We start from the raw sequence: 7863 nt of genomic DNA on the forward strand, positions 1-7863 counted from the left end.
AGACAGACATCGTTCTACTTTGTATTATAGATTTAGGATAATTCCAAAGATCTTAAGGGATAAGACAGTATGGTAATGTACATCCCCAATAATGATAACCATAACAACCCCATCCCTATATCAAAATTATTGGGTAAAGGTTGTAATATTCCAGTTTGTACCAACCAATCAAGATTTAATAAAAGTACCAAAAGTGTTATCAAGCCAAAAAATGAGGGAACACGTTTAAAAAACTTTGGGTATCACTATAGTTTACAGTCCAATGTCCGCTCCCTCCCTGTAAAAACAAGGATGGCAACATCCATAAAAGCGAAGCTCTGAAACGATAGGACAAACGAGCATTAACACTTGTATTGTGTCAGAACTGAATAATCAGAATATAAATGTATAAAAGTCGAACGAAACAAAATTGTAAGTAAATCGGCTGAAAAAAACTGCTTAATTACAGAATATTGGTTAAGAACATACATACATTTTTAGGACTTGATTATAGAGATGATTCGCTAATAACAATGTACTTTGTTGTAATAGGAATCAGTATTCCAAAAATCAGACCAATCGGATAATTTCATCACATAAAAATTTGATGTTAAAAAAGTTAAAAAGCAACATGTTTAAAATAGACGTACGGAACTTCTGGTAACGATTATAGAGTTGCGTCGCTTTCTAACGCGTACCTTACTGATATAGAAAACATCATGCAAAGTTTGAAATCAATAGGACAATTCTAACATGCCTAAATTAACGAAAAGAGCTATCCGTTACGTACGTACGGACGGACGGACGGCCCGACCCTAATTATAGAAAAGCTTCGCTTTTAAAAATGAATATCATCATTTTATATGTTTTAAAGCTCATTATCATATTTCCTTATTGCTCATATAAAATTCAGGGTATACCCCACAAAAAAGGAATTATATCTTTTTTTAAAATACGTTTTTTATCCTTATAAGGATCTTTTTATGTCTGTTCCGAAGGATCTCGTTCACCGCTGTACTGATATGGTTCTCCTTTACAATATAGCTTCTCATAGGTCCTGGCAAAGTTTATAACTATTTGTGGGGATGGTGAAATCGCCCTTCTAGGTGCAAAGCAGCTAGTTCTATTTATAGTAGAATACAAAACATTAATACTTAACAAGCCTTGATAACAATCCAGAATAACAATATACAGCGATACAGACAGACAGACATACAGAGTAAGGAAAGAGAGGCTTTAGATAATACATTTTTCATGTTAAAAGGAAAATTATCTTCGTACTAAAATTGCCAACTAGCTTAGGACCAATACGAAGCTTTCTTAGTAATTGTGAACCTATCTATTTAGCCGTTTTAGAGATCTTAATAACAGACACACAAACATATATTTAATTATTTTGTTGTTTTATAGGATTACTTAAACTAGAATTAAGAGTTGATAATTCCCCTTTAAATAAAAATGGAGATGCTGTAAGTATTGGTGCAAAAAATGGGGACATGATTCCAGTGACGTCATATTTTTCTTTCCCGAAAAAGGGAAGAGGGGAAGAAAAAAAGAGATGGGAGTAAAGGGGGTTTTCCCCATCTCTTTTAAAGAGATTTTCTTCCCCCCTTCCCTTTTTCGGGAAAGAAAAATATGACGTCACTGGAATCATGTCCCCATTTTTTGCACCAATACTCACAGCATCAAAATGGACCATAAACAAACTTCAGTTATAGAAGGTTATGTAATGGTAGGCAGAGTCCTTTAAAGATAGGGTCATATAGGATCGGAGCTCCCTTTAAAGGGATTGTAAGCATATTTTTTCTTCTTAAAATAAATGGGCAGGATTCTGTGGCCCAAAAGTCGGTTTGTGGGGTTATACCAAATAGTTAATTAAAATTCTTAAAGTTAAATGATTTTCTGTTTTCTATTACAGTTTATATGTCGTATGTTAAATCATATACGTGCAAAGGAATTTAGCATAAAGGGTGTGCGAAGCGTGCTGAAATTTCATTAAAAAATAAGCGTAAGAAGATTGTATAAGGGGGTTAAAAATAAAGTATGTTCCTGGGGGTATTATATACCCTCTTGGGAGGTAGTTTATTGTGTAAACTCTCCATATTTTTTCTTTTTTTGGGGGGAGGGGGTATGAAATCTACCATGAAATACTTAAAACTCCAATCCCAACAACAACAAAAAACTAAAACTCTTTTAAAACCCTTAAAATTTTTTTCCTTGATTTAAAATTAATTTTTAATGTTTTAAAACATAAAAAAAGCATTTCTTATTCATTTCTATTATGTTATACTTTGCTTATTTTATTTTTTCGTCCTTGTGTTAATAGCTTATATATTCAAAAGCCAAAAAATCATTTAAAAATAGACATCTTCATTAAGTGATTATTTATATACACCATTAACCAGGGAGGGAGAGGACATTGGGCTGTTTCTTACAATAGTCCCCAAACTCCTATAATATAATTTTCTTCTTTGTTGGTTTAACAATCTGCGGACTTCAATTGCATTATTGATTGGTTAGGTTATTTAGATGAGTGTCAAAACGTTTCGACTACTACTTTTGATCAACGTGAGGGGTAATTTTGTGACTATCATTGGAGATGTACATCAATTTATTATCCATTGTCAAATGACATACAATTTAAATAAAAGTGGTTATAGCTGGCATACCATCGACATCAAAAGAAATTGGACGGAATATTTTTACAACCTTATCAAAATTTAATCATATCCTTTAAACAAATGGCCGAAATTTTGATCATTTTAATAAGCAGTTTTATTTATTTTCCATAGTCTCAACCCTTCCTTTGACCCAAACACCTTAAAGACTAGGGGCGAACGAAGCCATGAAACATTTATAATAATTTTTTGTGTGAAAGGTTGCGTGAATTATGAAAAAAGATTTATAATGCTAGGTTGCGTGTTTTTTTAAGAAGTAAAAATTTTTTTTTAAAGATTTCTAACTAACAATGATGGAAAATTCTACAAATCTATTACCGCAAACGCATTCTTAAATATTTGGGGGGGGGGGGAAGGGATACGTTAATAAAACTATTAGTAGCGCAGCTATTCTATAATCAGTAATGTCCGTCTCAGTCATTACGTCAGAATTCCATCATTATCCTATTATATAAAGTAGTAAGCGTTTTTTGTCTGTCCCGAAGGATCTCGCTAACCGCTAAACCGATATTGTTCTCCTTTACATTGAAGCTTCTTATAGGTCCTGGGAAGGTTTTAAACTAATTTTGGAGAGGGTGTCTTCACCCTCCTCCCCCCCCAAAATATTTTCTTAACTCTTTTTAAACTAAAATTTAAAATTGGACGAGGTCGACTTTTCCCCCTCCTACCAGTGCCCCTAGAGGCTTCTAGGGGCGTAGCCGCTAGTGCTTCTTTACAAAGTGCATCACTCTTAAATTTAAACCCTTTGATTTCATTGCCTTTTGTCTTGAATAACCTGTTAGTGGGTATTGGTAAGGTAAGTTATTGTCTTTGGTATGACGTGGTAGAAGTAGAAACCATTTTTAACGTAATCTAACTCAAGCCTAGTACCTTACAACTATGTAGAAAAATGCAGGAATAAGGTATAACCAACAAGCGAAATCTAATAATATTTGGGGTGGGTGGGGGCAGATGGAAAGGTCGTCAATTATACTATATGTTGACCTCCAACAGCAGCTGAAATTTCGTATAGGTTTCGTGATTTTTTCGAATTAACTTTGTTGTTGCTATATGCTGAGAAGTTGAGAGAAGCTGAGAAGCTGAGAGTGTTGAGTGTTTTTAAGTAACTTTTAACATTTAGAAATGATTGTTTAATGCTCAGCGAAGCATATTAGTGTTAGTTAACACAAAATGCCGATTCTTTAAACTTATGAAATGATATTATCACAGTTGAATTTTATACGTACAAGCTTATTACTGTACTGGCGTATTATGGTCAGTGAATGGCTTTAGAATCAGAAATTACTTAACACCATGCAATGCAAAAACAAAGTGTGATTTTACTTCCGCAGTCGTATAATATTAGCAAATATCAAGACACGCATATTTTTTCATATAAACTTATTATAATTCACTCATGATTACATATATAGATTATGATTGCATACAGACAAGGGTCAGTTCGTAATTTTGTCAGTCTTTAACGTTATTGAGGAAAATGTGATTTACTCGTTATGCCACCTATTACATAAAGTACCGCTTTACCGAACTGGTTTTCATTTACTGTGAAGATTCTTATAGGTCCAAGAAAGGTTGTTAACTATTTTAGGAGAGGGTATCTCCACCCTTACTGGATTTTTTCTGTGAAAATATCCCATACCAAAGAGCAACAAGTACACAACTTACTTTGTACGTCGGTCTGTTGGTCATACTTTGTGCTTAAAATGTTGTCATAACTTAACAGCCATCAATTTGTTTTTATTTCTATCTATACATCTATATATTTATCTAATTATTAATCAATTTGTATGTCTATCCATCCATCTATCTATCTACCTATCCATCTATCTATATTTCTTTTTATCTATCAATCTATCTATTAATCTATCAATCTACATATCTATCTATCTATCCATCAATTCATCTATTTAACCATACAACTATCTTTCTATTAAACTATCAATCTATCCATCTCTCTATCCATCTATCAATCTATCTATCTATCTCACATGTCTCTATCTATTCAATTATCTATCTTTCTATAATGTTCTATAAGTCCATCTTTATATCTATCTATTTTACAGCTATATATCTATCAATTATATCTATTTCTATCTAAATATCAAAAGACAAAAAATATTTGCAGAGTTAAAAATATTAATATATTAACAGCATTACTTATAAACGGATTTTTTAATTATCTTAAGACTAATCCTTTAATCAAGGACTAATATCAAGCAATTTTAGTCTATTTTAATCCTGTAATGTATTTCCTATATGGCAGGCATTATCAATAAATCTTTAGAGATTAGACTTTTCGCGCGAAGGAGGAGACATTGGACTCTAAATTACACTGGTACCCAAAGTTTTATAATCTCATTACTTATGTTTTAAAACTATGGGTACATTTATTAAATCGTGTTAAAAAAACTAGTAGCGTCCAAGCTTTTCAGCAATTAATGCCAATCTACAGAAGGGGTTATTTTGTTGATCACCATGGGGTGTGTATAAATTTATCGACCATTGTCGTATCCCTTAGAGTCCCTGGGTGCCGCCATTACTGTCTTCAGACTGAGATTAAGATTTTAAATCAAAGGATTATAATTTCATCTGCAAATTATTTAATTTAATACTTATACTCATATAAAAGTAACAGCCTGTCTGTCTGTCTGTACCGTAGGAACCGCATACAGCTGAACCTTTACAATGAAGCTTTCCATAGGTCATGGGAAGGTTTGTAACTATTTTGGGGGAGGGTACCACTACACTCCTGAGATATATCGCCCCTATAAAAAATAAACATAACAAAAGACTAAAGTTTACAAAAATAATAATTGAAAATATTCTTTAAACCCTACATGTATATTTAACATAAGATCAATTTTTTTTTTTTTCAGGTAATTCGCCTTCAGCCCAACCTCTAAACCTTGAAACCTTGAAAGAGCCATCACAAGTAAAAACCCAACCTTGTTTGAAAACTATGAAACACAATTTAAAGTTAAACATTATTTAGTATACTAGTTATGGCAAAATTTTCTGCAATTTTAATTTCTTTGGATCATGTATTTAGTGGATATCTTTTGTGGATTTTTTGAGTTAATTATGTTAAATTAACACACTACAACATGTTAAGATTCAAATTGAATAAAATTGCTAAAAAAAACTGCTATGTAAAGTCATACAATATTAAAATTTTTACTTTATCACATTTTTAAAACAAAAATACACTTTTTGCAAGGACGTCCTAGCTTTTTATTAATAAAAATTGTATGACTTATTACATATTTCAGAAAAAAATTCATTCAGTCTATTTATTTGGATGTCTTAGACAGGAGAATTTTTAATTATTACAAAATAAAGAGTTTCAAAATTCTTCTCTTTAAATGTCTAAATACTTTTTTTTGTTTTGTTTGTAATTAATATTTATTTTTTAAAAGTTAAAAATCTAAACATTATTTATAATAGTTATTTATCGCATCGTATGAAAGACAGCTTTCTGCGGATATTGAAATGGAAAGTTATAAGATTAAAACTAGTTTTGTAAGCCTCAACTTGTATATTAATATTATGAATTTATTTTAACATTCGTGGAAAATTGTCTGCAATACGAAGCTATACATTTTTTTCAGTATGGCTGAGAACAGGTTCTAATCCAGCGGATATTAATCGGTTTTGAAGCTATACTGGAATGTTTTTTTTATTCTATTTTAATACAAAATAATTGTAAATAAAATCAAAATATATACATTATTCTTTTTTTAATTAGAAAAATTAATATTTTGATTTTTGGCCTTTTTTGGTGATGTTTTTTTTTATTTCAAGCAAGAAATGAAAATTTTATTTTATTAATTATTTTCTTTCCACTTTATTAACAAAGTACCTTATTACCTATATAGTCTTTTTTATATATTTAATACTTAGATTAATTGTTTATTTATATTTTTGTAAATAAAATGTTAAAATTATTATATTTTATTAAGTTTGCTTTTTTAACATCACCCGCATTTCTCCTTTTGAGCATTCACAAATATTAATGGTATGATCCCTTTAAGCGATTAATGGACCTTATATACTCTCTCCCCCCCCCCCCTAAGATATAAACTTACTTTAGCCCCTACGGGGAGCTCTACCCCTAATGATCTTTTTTTTTGTAAATTATCTTACCTAATCTTACCTATAAAAAATCAAAATTAAATATTTAAGAAGGGAGGGTGTCATAAGTTCCATAGCTGATGACAAGGAAATTACCAAAAAAAATCTGCAAAAGTATGACGACCTTTAAACCAACTCCCACATTTTTGGGCACATTTACAAATTTTTCCTTTAAATTATCTTATTTATCAATTTATTGTTTAAGTTATTTATTTAAAACATTGTTATATGGTTATATTGTAAAAATAAAAGTTTGATTTAATCTTTTTTACAATTTTATTAGAATTATATACAAAATTTGTGCCAATTAAAATTAAGAATGTAATAAATACCAGGGAGTAAGGGAGGGGACAATGGGCAATTAATTCAATTTGAGAGTTTTTGAAGAAAGGCCATGAAAACCAGAATAATCCCGAAAATATGGTGGAAATTGTAAAGTGATTGTTGATTAAATCTAGAAAACCATAAACTAAGAAAAAAGTTCCAAGAAAAAAAGCAATCATTTGAAAATAAGATTACCAGTATTACAGACTGACATAACCATTCTGTAATTAATTACTAGAAATATCTCCCTGGATCTCTTCAGATGACAGGGAAAGAGAAAAGAGATTTGGGGGCAAGTGATGTGAACACGGAAAAAAGAAGCAGGCAGGCGTGTTGCTGGATGGGCAAGTATATGACCCGCACGCCTTCCTGCCCCTTTTTATCCTGTTTATTTCCCCCACCTCCCTTCTCCATTTCCCTTTCTCGTCTACTTTTATAAAGGAGGTGGGGATGAAGGGAGTGAAATATAGTATGGGAGGGGGGCCGTGTATTTATATTTGAACTACTCTCTGTCTGCAAAACTATACATATTCAAAACTAACATAGCGAGTAACGGCATTTCTTGCGCAAGTCCCCAAACTCAGTCAGAAACTGCTAAATTCTTGCACATTCCCTTTAAGCCAGTCCCCAAAGTCTGAGACTCCTAAAGATTGAATATTCGATCCATTGTCCCCTCCCTTACTCCCTGAATACTCTATTTAAATAAATATTTTTTTCTAATCGTGTCTTTGGCTCTAGGCTCTAGTGGCTT

The 7863-nt window shown here is 31.5% G+C and overlaps 1 protein-coding gene across 1 annotated transcript in view; it reads left to right on the forward strand.

The window, feature by feature from the left end:
* LOC145323803 (uncharacterized) overlaps positions 1–7119 on the forward strand; it is a 145768-nt gene extending 138649 nt beyond the window's left edge. Inside the window, exon 16 of the mRNA XM_080166361.1 lies at positions 5534–7119. The gene's annotated coding sequence lies outside the window, so the exon portion shown is untranslated. The remainder of the gene's footprint in view (positions 1–5533) is intronic.
* Positions 7120–7863: the final 744 nt, after the last annotated feature.

Source organism: Acartia tonsa, chromosome 7 (assembly GCF_053477335.1).
Source record: "Acartia tonsa isolate MP-2025a chromosome 7, ASM5347733v1, whole genome shotgun sequence".
NCBI lineage: Eukaryota > Metazoa > Arthropoda > Copepoda > Calanoida > Acartiidae > Acartia > Acartia tonsa.